Genomic DNA, 15915 nt, shown 5'->3' with positions numbered 1-15915 from the left:
ATTTTGAGTACACTAATTCTCATGTCAGGGGTTACACCAGCGTGCTTGGATCAATGATGATTTCCAATAAAACATTCCTTGGAAAGCTGAACAAAATGAGTGAAAACTCAATACCGCCACTATCATCGTGACTGAGGTCCAGAACCTGGGGTCACAAATGTCACTGAGGGACTCACATGGCCTCCATTCAACTTGCAAGACTTGGATCCAGTGAGAGAGCCTTCAGAATGTCCTTTGCTTGCCTACATCACCAGAAATCATGGCCTATATCAAGGCTTCACCTTTTTCTGTAGTCATAACATGCTTTCCCATTGAGGATATCATTGTCAGTATCTTGGAAGTTAGCCCTACCAACTCCAACCAGCAATAATGTACAGTAGGCTGTGAGGCAAATGTAAGGTTAGCAGGGGCAGCAAGGTTCGACAATGTACAGTGGAATGTCAGGAAAGGTGTTTCTGTCCCTGTCTGAAGCTTTCGCATGAATGATAACCCTTCTTTTTCATAAAACAGAGATAAGTAACAGGAAGGTTACAGGTGACATGTGGAATGAGTCAGTAGCAATTCTCAGGAACTATGGGAATGTGGACTCTTCCTGTGTGAAAACAAAGGTCTGTTTTCTTTAAAGACTGATTGTGGCCATGGCAATTAGGTTGGAAAGAGAGCCTTGGAATTTAAAGGGTTGGCATGTAACCTTCTTGTCAGTGGCTTCTAGAAGTGCATGCTTTCAAATGTCCCAGCATTCATACCAACTTCATGGATGTATGGAGAACACTCATTTAATCCTAGTTTCTATGTTTATTGTTGGTACATTTTTTGTCAGTCTATCCAGCTAGTGTTTCAGCAGTTCTTATGGATTTACTGTACCAAAGATTGTCTAGACATACATCTCGTTCTCTTCTAGGATATATGAATGTGAGCATGCACGTTTGTTTCTTACACACAGGCCTTCTAGTAATTTTATATTTTGGTATGGCCGAGGAAGATAGGCATGGAGTGTCTGTGGTATTATCTTTCCTTATGGCTTTTGATGTGGCCTTGAAATTTTAACTTGGCATTTTGGCTATGTGTTTTGGGGCAGATATAAGTCCTGTAATCTTAGACATTGTTCTTTTCTCCAAGCAAATATCGAAAAGAAATTGTGTTTCCAATTGATTTTGAAAGTGAGCTGTATGCTTAGGATCATGCTGTTTATAATTACATATGTCTCAGTGACTGCAGGTTATGCTAGTGTTTGGTGACCTGAGAGGGTTTGAACAGACACTTTCTCTGTGGTGATCAATGTCAGATACCAGAGCAATAGCACTCACATGAAATTAGTAGCAGTCAAAACCTGAATAGCAGGCATATGAGCATAGATAGAGAAAGAGACAAAGAACAATTTTTGAAGAGGCTAAGCATGTGTGAGACAGAGGAAGACAGTGAGAGACAGAAAGAGAAAGAGAGAGAGAGAGAGAGAGAGAGAGAGTGAGAGTGAGAGAGAGAGAGAGGCAGAGAGAGAGAGAGAGGTGTGAAGTGGAAAGAGGACACTGTGATATTAAAGCAGATATTTTGATCGACAGAAATAAGGAAACAAAATAGAGAGAATGTGAGTGAGAAACAGAGACGCAGGGAGAGTCACTGCAAGACAATTTCAGAGAGAAAGAGAAGAAGCGAGATAGAGACAGAGTACTTATGTAGTCCGTTCATCTAATGTGGATGAGAATCTTATATGATATTCGAACCGGGTCTCATCGAAGGCAGAGTAGGACTAATAGGTGTAGTATGCCATGATTATGGAGGGTGCTCCGACTGTGGCCAAAGCTATTAAGATTCTGGTGGTTTCCATGGGAAGAGTAAGGCCTGATTGTCTCTGGGATATCCAGCTGAACTAAGATTTATTTATTTTTGTAGGCACCTTCCATTGAGCCTTGTTAGTGGTCTCATTCTGTTGTGTAACTTGTGCCAATTTCTTTGGATGGTTCTCAAGTGATGTACATACTATTGTAGTTTTCAGGATCAGATATTGGCTTCATCCCATTTTAAGAACGTTGTTGCATGGTAAGCTCCAGGAATTCGGTGATAGAATTGGGAAACTTCTGTCCCCAAACAGTTCCTTGGAGGAAAAATATCTCTGATATGGATTGGGAGTAAAAAGTTCTAGAGGAGGGAAGGAGTGCTGAGAGAGCCTAAGTGTTCGATAAATTATGAACTAACCACAATGCATCACAGTCTCCATGATTTGCAAGGAATCCAATAAAGTGGGGGAATGTTCTATTTGCTTTACTTTCAGGGACAGAGTCCCTGTCTCATACCGGACAAGGACGGCTTGCAGAGGAACTGAGTATGGAACATCAGATGAAGTTGGAAGAAGCCTAACATTGCCTGCCCTGAAGTCATCAGTTCAAGATCTCTTGCTTGAGGATACCTGAAGGGAAAGGTAAGAAACACTTGACTTTCCAAAGGAACTCAAAGTGCTCAGGTGTTGATGGAGCTCGCAGGAGTTCCCAAACTTGAATCGTGATCCTTTGGGACCTGGTTCAGGCTCACTGCCTGTGGCTACTCCTGTGATTGGAGAATAGGCCCATTGGTTCGTGGTAAAGGATGTGAATGTCTTGAATTCTGTTCGCTCACCAAACCTGATCTATTTTGAGTACACTAATTCTCATGTCAGGGGTTACACCAGCGTGCTTGGATCAATGATGATTTCCAATAAAACATTCCTTGGAAAGCTGAACAAAATGAGTGAAAACTCAATACTGCCACTATCATCGTGACTGAGGTCCAGAACCTGGGGTCACAAATGTCACTGAGGGACTCACATGGCCTCCATTCAACTTGCAAGACTTGGATCCAGTGAGAGAGCCTTCAGAATGTTCTTTGCTTGCCTACATCACCAGAAATCATGGCCTATATCAAGGCTTCACCTTTTTCTGTAGTCATAACATGCTTTCCCATTGAGGATATCATTGTCAGTATCTTGGAAGTTAGCCCTACCAACTCCAACCAGCAATAATGTACAGTAGGCTGTGAGGCAAATGTAAGGTTAGCAGGGGCAGCAAGGTTCGACAATGTACAGTGGAATGTCAGGAAAGGTGTTTCTGTCCCTGTCTGAAGCTTTCGCATGAATGATAACCCTTCTTTTTCATAAAACAGAGATAAGTAACAGGAAGGTTACAGGTGACATGTGGAATGAGTCAGTAGCAATTCTCAGGAACTATGGGAATGTGGACTCTTCCTGTGTGAAAACAAAGGTCTGTTTTCTTTAAAGACTGATTGTGGCCATGGCAATTAGGTTGGAAAGAGAGCCTTGGAATTTAAAGGGTTGGCATGTAACCTTCTTGTCAGTGGCTTCTAGAAGTGCATGCTTTCAAATGTCCCAGCATTCATACCAACTTCATGGATGTATGGAGAACACTCATTTAATCCTAGTTTCTATGTTTATTGTTGGTACATTTTTTGTCAGTCTATCCAGCTAGTGTTTCAGCAGTTCTTATGGATTTACTGTACCAAAGATTGTCTAGACATACATCTCGTTCTCTTCTAGGATATATGAATGTGAGCATGCACGTTTGTTTCTTACACACAGGCCTTCTAGTAATTTTATATTTTGGTATGGCCGAGGAAGATAGGCATGGAGTGTCTGTGGTATTATCTTTCCTTATGGCTTTTGATGTGGCCTTGAAATTTTAACTTGGCATTTTGGCTATGTGTTTTGGGGCAGATGGTAAGTCCTGTAATCTTAGACATTGTTCTTTTCTCCAAGCAAATATCGAAAAGAAATTGTGTTTCCAATTGATTTTGAAAGTGAGCTATATGCTTAGGATCATGCTGTTTATAATTACATATGTCTCAGTGACTGCAGGTTATGCTAGTGTTTGGTGACCTGAGAGGGTTTGAACAGACACTTTCTCTGTGGTGATCAATGTCAGATACCAGAGCAATAGCACTCACATGAAATTAGTAGCAGTCAAAACCTGAATAGCAGGCATATGAGCATAGATAGAGAAAGAGACAAAGAACAATTTTTGAAGAGGCTAAGCATGTGTGAGACAGAGGAAGACAGTGAGAGACAGAAAGAGACAGAGAGAGAGAGAGAGAGAGAGAGAGTGAGAGTGAGAGAGAGAGAGAGAGAGGCAGAGAGAGAGAGAGAGGTGTGAAGTGGAAAAGAGGACACTGTGATATTAAAGCAGATATTTTGATCGACAGAAATAAGGAAACAAAATAGAGAGAATGTGAGTGAGAAACAGAGACGCAGGGAGAGTCACTGCAAGACAATTTCAGAGAGAAAGAGAAGAAGCGAGATAGAGACAGAGTACTTATGTAGTCCGTTCATCTAATGTGGATGAGAATCTTATATGATATTCGAACCGGGTCTCATCGAAGGCAGAGTAGGACTAATAGGTGTAGTATGCCATGATTATGGAGGGTGCTCCGACTGTGGCCAAAGCTATTAAGATTCTGGTGGTTTCCATGGGAAGAGTAAGGCCTGATTGTCTCTGGGATATCCAGCTGAACTAAGATTTATTTATTTTTGTAGGCACCTTCCATTGAGCCTTGTTAGTGGTCTCATTCTGTTGTGTACCTTGTGCCAATTTCTTTGGATGGTTCTCAAGTGATATAAATACTACTGTAGTTTTCGGGATCAGATATCGGCTTCGTCCCATTTTAAGAACTTTGTTCCATGGTAACCTCCAGGAATTCGGTGATAGAATTGGGAGACTTATGTCCCCAAACTGTCCTTGGAGGAAAAATATCTCTGATATGGATTGTGAGGGCAAAGTTCTAGAGGAGGGAAGGAGTGCTGAGAGAGCCCACGTGTTCGATAAATTATGAACTAACCATAATGCATCACAGTCTCCATGATTTGCAAGGAATCCAATAAAGTGGGGGAATGTGCTATTTGCCTTACTTTCAGGGACAGAGTTTCTGTCTCATACCTGACAAGGACGGCTCGTAGAGGAACTGAGTACATGTCCTGCGCGCGACTTTCCGCAGGCAAGAAGCAAGAGGACTTTTAGAAATCCTTACTGTGACCAACCTTTTTAATCTTGGAAGAAGAAAAGCCCCGCCGAGCTAACATGGCTGCTTATAAAACCGTAGTGGGTCGCACCAACACCTGATTGATTGTTACCCGTGATCTCATAAGGCACGCCCCGGAGTGGGCAAAGACCTGGCAAGAAGGCACTCTTGCACATGCGCACAGTTAACTTCCTGAAATGGGGGCCGGCTAGCGCGGCGAAGGCTGGCGCCATCTCATAATGTTGGAGGCTATCCTGGCCTTCGACGTGGGGCTCAGTGGAAGCCAGCGCCATCTAGTGGTTGCGAATGTTATTGCGTTCCTCTACATATCATCCTTATAATTTATATAATTTTATAGCAGTCATGATCACCTTGTCGCGTGCAATGAGGAAACCTCAGCGATGTGCAAGGGCTGATCAAAGGATCACTGATTCTCTCTCATCCCAGTGCAATGGATCCACAGTTCCATGGGGTGCAGGAGCAGAGAACTCAGATACAGAGAGAGTCCTGAGCAAGATAACCAAATTCCAGGGGAGGCCCCTAGTACAATGGCCACAAATGCTTGAGTGTTAAAGGCCTTGTCACGTTTCTGTTGAGATCTGAGTTTGTAAACCAACCAAGTATGAATACTGATCCACGGAATAGGGCTGCACCAGACAGAGCCACTCCCGATAAGTAGTGGGCACCTCATTGTTCCTCCTCAACTGTTACCACCAAGGGCCGTGGTCAAGCCGCTCCTATAATAAAATTTAGAATTCACAATTGTTAGTAACCACTCCAGAAAGTTCACCTACTGTATTTGTCTAACAATAGATTGGGGGAGGATAACTCCCGATACTGCAGACACAATGTTTGCAGCAGTAATGGCTGCTACAATAACAGCGAAAGTGTCAAGGTCTTTTCTAGGACAGTTCAGGATCAGTCATTTTTCTCTGGAACAACCAGCAGACAATGGAACCATTTCTGAGATCTGTATAACCAGCACAGAGTTCCCCAGTCTACTGTAGCTTTAAGCAGGTAGCATCCCTGTAAAGCTACAGTCTGTAAAATGACCAGTTAAGGCAGCAAGAGTCACCAGGGAAAATGAAGGGGGCAACAACGGCTGGAGTCCAGTCTTCCCCAGCAAGCAGCAGTGTACAGAGGGTCAGAGAGTAGGCCATAGTGGGACAGGACACATGCAGCGGTAACACTGACTGCAGCAACGGCAAAATCTCTGTGATGACAAAGGATGAAGGGAAATCTTCTATCTTCCTCTCAGGGCAGAGGAATGACTCCAGGGACCCGAACCAGGAGAGCTGAATCTTTATGCAACCAGGATCAGCAAGTCTCAGCAACCACTCAGGCAGCTGGCACACTCTTGTAACATCCTGTAGAAAAAACACAAACATTCCCTCTTCCCCATATAAAATATCTGGACAGGATCATCTCAATAAGTGGATCTCTCTATTTCACCTAGGCAGAAGTATGCCTAGTTGTAGTGTGCCATAAACTTTGGCATCCAAAATTTTAAAATTGAAATAAAAGGAGCATTATTTAGCATACAGGGATAACTCCCCCTTTTTATTTATTAAGATATAGTAAAGATATTATTTATTAAGGTAAGTCCTCGAGGATTAATTTGAGGACACTGAGCATTTGTATTTATAAATTGACTTGTATACCAAATTATTGTCTCCAGCATAATTGTATTGGATATATAAAGAATGAGATTTTTTTCACTAATTGTTCTTATGTAAGGCCTATAATCTGTCTGGAATCTTGTCCTCCCTTGTTAAATAGCCCAGGCAATCCAGTTTGAGTTCTTAAATGTCCAATAAAGGAACAGTATTTAGTGTTCTTAACCACTAAGCCATTTCTCTAGCACCTCACAAACTTTATTTACCTAAACATAAGCATTAATTAGAAATGTCAAATCTTGTCCAGATTCAGTCTTACTAGAAATCCCTGAGCTGGCAGGGTGAGGCTGGGAGTTGAAAGTAAGCAAATGGAGTCTTCCTCTTTTCCTGAGGGTGTGTTAACAACTCCATTACCATTTTTAAAGAGCTGGGTCTATGGTTTTGTTTAGTTGTCTGAGCCAGAGCACTGAAAGGACAGTGAGTTGTCAGACAATTTACACTGAAATCACTCACTGATTTTAAATAGAAAATCTGTCTCTAATAAAGCATTAAGTAATTGAAATCAATTGTAAACCACAAGCCACACATTGGCTATCAGTATGTGAATAGAAAGTTTGATTTAAAAACAGTGGCTAAACTACGGAATTCAATAATCTGTGTTGAAGCAATAGAAACTCAAGAGAATAAACAAGTGATCCAATCATACCTGTAGCCTTTTCATTAGATGAACCACCTATAAATACAGTAAGTACATTTCCTATGGGTTGTATGCACAAATATACAGGAAGTATAAAAGCATGTAAAGAGTAAAATTATCAATTTTGCCTGAAAATTTTGTATATGTAATAGGCCAAATATCAGTATTTTGTAGTAACCAATTAACTGTTGTTTGGAAATAAGGTATGTTTTACCAGGTTTCTTATCAAAATACTTCCATGACTTTAGTCCACAACTCTGTACTAACACAGCTGAAGCTTTATCTCCAATGTGCATAACAAAGACCTAAGTCCTCTAGTAGGGTGAGGTACTTAGCCAATTAACATATCCTTAGAAGCTTAAAATTAGCTTCAAATATTCTTATCTGGAGGAGTGTAACAGCTAGTCCCCAAATATTAAAGCTCATTTAGAGAGCAAAGGTTTGTAGTAAAAATTTCCATATATATTGAAAGATTTAAGTTCTAACTTCTTACACTGAAGAAGCAACAAAATTACCTAATATGAGGCTGTTAGCAATCCTCTAAATCTATCCTGAAATGGCAGTTGGAGTAAGTAAACTGGCTGTAATGTTCTCACAAGTTCCAAAACCTCATCAATCCTTCGTAAATCTTGTAACAATCTCTACCTGTATGATTTTTCCTTAATTAAAGATAAGTTTGAGTTAGTGTAACGTTAGCGATCCTTAATCACAATCTTTAAATTCTCCTTGTAACACCAGAGCACCACTACAAGGTCACCTGAGTTCTGAGTACTTGAATAGGCAGCTGTTCTCCCAGCAGTGGGAATTAGCATTAAAATACAGATAACTTCAGGGCAAGCCACAACTTTGGAAAGCAAAACTCAACCTCCAATAAACAATCTAGTCTCCAAGGCACCCCAGGTCTATCTATTATGTTACAAAGTTTGACTGTCAATTCTTACTTTTGGATGCACAATTGTGCGTCTCCAATACCTCAACAAAGAGACATTGTCCTAAATTCTTTTAGAAGCCTGGTTTCTAGGATAAGAGTTCCATAAAAATATAACCTCAATTTAGACCTGTTTCCCTAGGTTGGCTCATGTCACATGTTATCTAGAATGACTCCATCCAGATTATCAGCTTTATGTCAACTTTCTGTTACCAATATTATACCTTTTTAACCATATCCAATAACTAAAAAGCCAATAGTCCATAACCAAGGCAAGTAGAGCATATTTATACATTTAAAAACAATGAGAAACAAAATTGAAGTGGCTACACCTATCTTTAATATCTAGACCAAACACCATTTTTACCTTTTTGCTATGATTTTAAGAGGAGCACCATGTCACCTGTTGAGTCAAAATAATAAGTCAGGGATCTCTCTAAGAGAAACAGCTATCAACTCTTGTATCGAAGAAGCTGAGAATCTGTTGGCGCTTTTAAGATCAGCTCGTGTAGACGCTTAGCCTCTGGGCAGCTTCTCCAGCTAATCTAGACACCTGGCTCTAGTAACAGGGGTCCAAAGACCTGATTGAAAACTGTTTTTTATTCATTTGTTCCCTTTTGAAACGAGTTAAAACCAAGTCAAGGTGTGCATGACCGGCAGATAAAGTTTTTACCATTTTTTCTTTTGAACATGAAACATAAAACATTTAAACAACGAGAAATAAAAACCACAGACATACACTGACAGACATGGGACATCCTGGTGCACCAGAGACAAACAATGGACAAATAGGGAAAAAACCAGATGGTGTTCACGGTGACTATCCACTCGAGTGGAGTCGATATGGGCGATGGATTGTCTCAATTCCTGGACTAGTCCACCAACATGTTGAAAGCCAATTCCTGTAAGATACTGAGATATATTATCTCAGCAGTACGACCGACATTCACCAATGGTATGGAAGTGAAACACAGCCCTGAATATTTTTACTCACAACCCAATTACATTAACTCCATCAGGCTGTGCATGGGCACGGAGATGTCCTTTTGTTTGATTCTCCTGAATAAATTTTCAGGTGGTCTACCTCTATCAAATCTGATCAGTATGACTCTGTAAAGCTGTTGCGTCAGCTCAGGGACACGGCGTCCCCAGAGCCGGCGCTGAAGCTTAAGCACACTTCTAACAGGCACAAGACAAAATTTATCTCCCAAAATGCTGTGTGCCTTTTATCTCTTCCCTTCTCCTCACCTGGGGCGTTTTTTCCCCAATCTTTCGCTTCCGAATTGGAAGGGTCTGGTGCTTGAGATCGGTCAGGATCCTTTTCTCATTGCAACTTTTCACTACCCTCTGTTTCTGACACTCTGTCGCCTCGCCCTTCCCCCAACACTCTCCGCTTTGCTGTTACAGCTGGGCAGTTCCCACGCGACCTCTGACGCCGTTAGGCGGTAACTAGAAACTCAAAGGTCAATAGAAACTACCCGAGGGCTGCCAGAGCAACCATAGCGGCTCCTGCTGCGTCCGGAAGAGGACTGAGCTGGAACAGAACAAGTCTAAACTTGGTCTCTCAGAGTTTTGCCTGCATTACACAGTTTCTGGATTTCTTCCGTGAAACGGGGCTTCCTCTTGGCACCGGCGATGATGTAGCTTTTTTGTGTCCCGGGATCTCAACACCAAATGTCCCGCGCACGACTTTCCGCCAGCAAGAAGCACGCGAACATTTAGAAATCCTTACTGTGTCCAACCTTTTTAATCTTAGAAGAGGAAAAGCCCCGCCGCACCAAAATGGCGCGCTTATAAAACGCTAGTGCGGCGCACCCACCCTGATTGGTTGTTACCCATGATCTCATAAGGCACGCCCCGGAGTGGGCAAAGACCTGGCATGAAGGCACTCTTGCATATGCACACAGTTAACTTCCTGAAATGGGGACCGGCTAGTGCGGTGAAGGCTGGCGCCATCTTGTAATGGCAGAGGCTATCCTGGCCTTCCAATGGGGTCTCAGTGGAAGCCAGCGCCATCTAGTGGTGGCGAATGACATTGGGCCCTCTACAAGTATGGAACACCAGATGAAGTTGGATGAAGCCTAACATTGCCTGCCCTGAAGTCATCAGTTGAAGCTCTCTTGCCTGAGGATACCTGAAGTGAAAGGTAAGAAACACTTGAATTTCAAAGGAACTCAAAGTGCTCAGTGTTGATGGAGCTCGCAGCAGTACTCAACCTTGAATCATGATCCTTTGGGACCTGGTTCAGGGTCACTGCCTGTGGCTACTCCTGTGATTGGAGAATAGGCCCATTGGTTCGTGGTAAAGGATGTGAATGTCTTGAATTCTGTTCGCTCGCCAAACCTGATCTATTTTGAGTACACTAAGTGTCATGGCAGGGGGTACAGCAGCGTGCTTGGATCGATGATGATTTTCAATAAAACATTCCTTGGTAAGCTGAACAAAATGAGTGAAAACTCAATACCGCCACTATCATCGTGACTGAGGTCCAGCACCTGGGATCACAAATGTCACTGAGGGACTCAGATGGCCTCCATTCATCTTGCGAGACTTGGATCCAGTGAGAGAGCCTTCAGAATGTTCTTTGCTTGCCTAAATCACCAGAAATCATGGCCTAAATCAAGGCTTCACCTTTTGCTCTAATGATAACATGCTTTCCGGTTGAGGAGATCATTGTCAGTATCTTGGAAGTTAGCCCTACCAACTCCATCAGCAATAATGTATAGTAGGTTGTGAGGAAAATGTAAGTTTAGCGGGGGCACCATAGTTCAACAATGTACACTGGAATGTCAGGAAAGGTGTTTCTGTCCCTGTCTGAAGCCTTCGCATGAATGATAACCCTTCTGTTTCATAAAACAGAGATACATAACAGGAAGGTTACAGGTGACATGTGGAATAAGGCAGTAGCAATTCTCAAAACCTATGGGCATGTGGACTCTTCCTGTGTGAAAACAAAACTCTGTTTTCTTGAAAGACTGATTGTGGCCATGGCAATTAGGTTGGAAAGAGAGCCTTGGAATTTAAAGGGTTGGCATGTAACCTTCTTGTCAGTGGCTTCTAGAAATGCATGCTTTCAAATGTCCCAGGATTCATACCACCTTCATGGATGTATGGAGGACACCCATTTTAATCCTAGTTTCTATGTTTATTGTTGGGACATTTTTTGTCAGTCTAACCAGCTAGTTTTTAAGCAGTTCTTATGGATTGACTGAACCAAAGATGGTCTGGACATACATCTCGTCCTCATCTAGGATCTAAGAATGTGAGCATGCAAGTTTGTTTCTTACACACAGTCCTTCTAGGAATTTTATATTTTGGTATGGCCGTACAAGATAGGCATGGAGTGTCTGTGGGATTATCTTTCCTTATGGTTTTTAGATGTGGCCTTGCTGAAGGTTAACTTGGCATTTTGGTTATGTGTTTTGGGGCTGATGATAAGTCCTGTAATCTTAGACATTGTTCTTTTCTCCAAGCAAATATCAACAAGAAATTGTGTTTCCAATTGATTATGAAAGTGTGCTGTATGTTTAGGATCATGCTGTTTATAATTACATATGTCTCAGTGACTACAAGTTATGCTTATGTTTGGTCACCTGAGAGGGTTTGAGCACACACTTAATCTGTGGTGATCAATGTCAGATACCACAGCAATAGCACTCACATGAATTTAGTAGAAGTCAAATCCTGAATAGGAGATATATGAGTATGGACAGAGAAAGAGACAAAGAACAATTTTTGAAGAGGCTAAGCATGTGTGAGTCATAGGTAGACAGTGAGAGACAGAGAGAGTGAGAGAGAGAGAGAGAGAGAGAGAGAGAGAGAGAGAGAGAGAGGGAGGGGGGCTGAGGGGGAAAAGAGGACACTGTGATATTAAAGCAGATATGTTGGTTGACAGAAATAAGGAAACCAAATAGAGAGAATATGAGTGAGAAACAGAGAGGCAGGGAGAGTCACTGCAAGAAAATTTCAGAGAGAAAGAGAAGCAAGATACAGACAGAGAACTTAAGTAATCCATTCATATAATGTGGGATTATCTTTCCTTATGGATTTTGATATGGCCTTGCTGAAGTTTAACTTGGCATTTTTGCTATGTGTTTTGGGGCTGATGGTAATTCCTGTAATCTTAGACATTGTTCTTTTCTCCAAGCAAATATCAACAAGAAATTGTGTTTCCAATTGATTATGAAAGTGTGCTGTATGCTTAGGATCATGCTGTTTATAATTACATATGTCTCAGTGACTACAGGTTATGCTTGTGTTTGGTGAAGCCTAACATTGCCTGCCCTGAATCATCAGTTGAAGCTCTCTTGCCTGAGGATACCTGAAGTGAAAGGTAAGAAACACTTGAATTTCCATAGGAACTCAAAGTGCTCAGGTGTTGATGGGGCTCGCAGGAGTTCCCAACCTTGAATCATGATTCTTTGGGACATGGTTCAGGCTCACTGCCAGTGGCTACTCCTGTGATTGGAGAATAGGCCCATTGGTTCGGGGTAAAGGATGTGAATATCTTGAATTATGTTCGCTCGCCAAACCTGATCTATTTTGAGTACACTGGATCATGGCAGGGGGTACACCATCTGCTTGGATCGATGATGATTTACAATAAAACATTCCTTGGAAAGCTGAACAAAATGAGTGAAAAATCAAAACCGCCACTATCATCGAGACTGAGGTCAAGCTCCTGGGATCACAAATGTCACAGAGGGACTCACATGGCCTCCATTCAACTTGCGAGACTTGGATCCATTCAGAAAGCCTTCTGAATGTTCTTTGCTTGTCAAAATCACCAGAAATCATGGCCTATATCAAGGCTTCACCTTTTGCTGTAGTGATAACATGCTTTCCGGTTGAGGAGATCATTGTCAGTGTCTTGGAAGTTAGCCCTACCAACTCCATCCAGCAATAATGTACAGTAGGCTGTGAGGCAAATGTAAGTTTAGCGTGGGTAGCATAGTTCAACAATGTACACTGGAATGTCAGGAAATGTGTTTCTGTCACTGTCTGAAGCCTTCACATGAATCATAACCCTTCTGTTTCATAAAACAGAGACACATAACGGGAAGGTTACAGGTGACATGCGGAATGAGGCAGTAGCAATTCTCAGGAACTATGGGAATGTGGACTCTTTCTGTTTTCTTGAAAGATTGATTGTGGCCATGGCAATTAGGTTGGAAAGAGAGCCTGGGAATTTAAAGGGTTGGCATGTAACCTTCTTGTCGGTGGCTTCTAGAAGTGCATGCTTTCAAATGTCCCAGGATTCATACCACCTTCATGGATGTATGGAGGACACCCATTTTAATCCTAGTTTCTATGTTTATTGTTGGGACATTTTTTGTCAGTCTAACCAGCTAGTTTTTAAGCAGTTCTTATGGATTGACTGAACCAAAGATGGTCTGGACATACATCTCGTCCTCCTCTAGGATCTAAGAATGTGAGCATGCAAGTTTGTTTCTTACACACAGTCCTTCTAGGAATTTTATATTTTGGTATGGCCGTACAAGATAGGCATGGAGTGTCTGTGGGATTATCTTTCCTTATGGTTTTTAGATGTGGCCTTGCTGAAGATTAACTTGGCATTTTGGCTATGTGTTTTGGGGCTGATGGTAAGTACTGTGATCTTAGACATTGTTCGTTTCTCCAAGCAAATATCAACAGGAAATTGTGTTTCCAATTGATTATGAAAGTGTGCTGTATGATTAGGATCATGCTGTTTATAATTACATATGTCTCAGTCATTACATGTTATGCTTATCTTTGGTGACCTGAGAGGTTTTGAACAGACACTTTCTCTGTGGTGATCAATGTCAGATACCACAGCAATAGCACTCACATCAATTTAGTAGAAGTCAAAACCTGAATAGGAGATATATGAGCAGGGATTGAGAAAGAGACAAAGAACAATTTTTGAAGAGGCTAAGCATGTGTGAGGCAGAGGAAGACAGGGAGAGACAGAAAGAGACAGAGAGAGAGAGACAGAGAGAGAGACACAGAGAGAGGGGGGGCAGGTGAAGTGGAAAAGAGGACACTGTGATATTAAAGCAGATATCTTGATTGAAGGAAATAAGGAAACCAAATAGAGAGAATGTGAGTGAGAAACTAAGAAGCAGGGAGAGTCACTGCAAGATAATTTCAGAGAGAAAGAGAAGAAGAGAGATAGAGACAGAGTACTTAAGTAGTCCATTCATCTAATGTGGATGAGAACCTTATATGATATTTGAATCGGTTCTCATCGAAGGCAGAGTAGGACTAATAGGTGTAGTATGTCATGATTATGGAGGGTGCTCCTATTGTGGCCAAAGCTATTAAGATTCTGGTGGTTTCCATGGGAAGAGCACAGCCTGATTTTCTCTTGGATATCCAGCTGAACCAAGATTTACTTATTTTTGTAGGCACCTTCCATTGAGCCTTGATAGTGGTCTCATTCTGTGTGTACCTTGTGCCAATTTCTTTGGGTGGTTCTCAAATGATTTACATACTACTGTAGTTTCCGGGATCAAATATTGGCTTCATCCCATTTTAAGAACTTTGTTGCATGGTAACCTCCAGGAATTCTGTGATAGAATTGGGAACTTATGTCCCCAAACATTTCCTTGGAGGAAAAATATCTCTGATCTGGAGTGTGATGGCAAATTTCTAGAGGAGGGAAGGATTGATAAGAGAGCCCAAGTGTTCGATGAATTATGAACTAACCACAATGCATCACGGTCTCCATGATTTGCCAGGAATCCAAAAAAGTGGTGGAATGTGCTATTTGCTTTACATTCAGGGACAGAGTCCCTGTTTCATACCGGAGAAGGACGGCTTGCAGAGGAACTGAGTATGGAACATCAGATGAAGTGGATGAAGCCTAACATTGCCTGCCCTGAAGTCATCAGTTGAAGCTCTCTTGCCTGAGGATACCTGAAGTGAAAGGTAAGAAACACTTGTCTAAATTCATCTGGAATAACAAAAAACCCAGGATAGCTAAAGCTATCCTCAACAATGAAAGGACTTCAGGGGGAATCACTATCCCTGAACTCAAGCAGTATTACAGAGCAATAGTGATAAAAACTGCATGGTATTGGTACAGAGACAGACAGATAGACCAATGGAATAGAATTGAAGACCCAGAAATGAACCCACACACATATGGTCACTTGATTTTTGACAAAGGAGCCAAAAGCATCCAATGGAAAAAGATAGCATTTTCAGCAAATGGTGCTGGTTCAACTGGAGGTCAACATGTAGAAGAATGCAGATCGATCCATGCTTATCACCCTGTACAAAGCTTAAGTCCAAGTGGATCAAGGACCTCCACATCAAAGCAGACACACTCAAACTAATACAAGAAAAACTAGGGAAGCATCTGGAACACATGGGCACTGGAAAAAAATTTCCTGAACAAAACACCAATGGCTTACGCTCTAAGATCAAGAATTGACAAATGGGATCTCATAAAACTGCAAAGCTTCTGTAAGGCAAAGGACACTGTGGTTAGGACAAAACGGCAACCAACAGATTGGGAAAAGATCTTTACCAATCCTACAACAGATAGAGGCCTTATATCCAAAATATACAAAGAACTCAAGAAGTTAGACCACAGGGAAACAAATAACCCTATTAAAAAATGGGGCTCAGAGCTAAACAAAGAATTCACAGCTGAGGAATGCCGAATGGCGGAGAAACACCTAAAGAAA

The 15915-nt window shown here is 41.8% G+C and overlaps 4 non-coding genes across 4 annotated transcripts; all 4 read left to right on the top strand.

Annotated features, from left to right (window-relative positions):
* The first annotated feature begins 47 nt into the window (after positions 1 to 47).
* LOC120100313 (small nucleolar RNA SNORD116) lies at positions 48 to 140 on the top strand. Its single transcript, XR_005500086.1, has one exon. It is a non-coding gene; the product is annotated as a small nucleolar RNA SNORD116 (small nucleolar RNA).
* Positions 141 to 2669: 2529 nt separating this feature from the next.
* LOC120100314 (small nucleolar RNA SNORD116) lies at positions 2670 to 2762 on the top strand. The gene has a single exon (XR_005500087.1). It is a non-coding gene; the product is annotated as a small nucleolar RNA SNORD116 (small nucleolar RNA).
* Positions 2763 to 10636: 7874 nt separating this feature from the next.
* LOC120100317 (small nucleolar RNA SNORD116) lies at positions 10637 to 10729 on the top strand. The gene has a single exon (XR_005500090.1). It is a non-coding gene; the product is annotated as a small nucleolar RNA SNORD116 (small nucleolar RNA).
* A 2093-nt stretch (positions 10730 to 12822) lies between these two features.
* On the top strand, positions 12823 to 12915 carry LOC120100319 (small nucleolar RNA SNORD116). Its single transcript, XR_005500092.1, has one exon. It is a non-coding gene; the product is annotated as a small nucleolar RNA SNORD116 (small nucleolar RNA).
* The last annotated feature ends 3000 nt before the right edge of the window (positions 12916 to 15915 follow it).

This window comes from Rattus norvegicus, chromosome 1, assembly GCF_036323735.1.
Source record: "Rattus norvegicus strain BN/NHsdMcwi chromosome 1, GRCr8, whole genome shotgun sequence".
Classification (NCBI taxonomy): domain Eukaryota; kingdom Metazoa; phylum Chordata; class Mammalia; order Rodentia; family Muridae; genus Rattus; species Rattus norvegicus.
The sequence above is the reverse complement of the archived record's forward strand: the minus strand, read 5'-3'. Positions and strand labels throughout refer to the sequence as shown.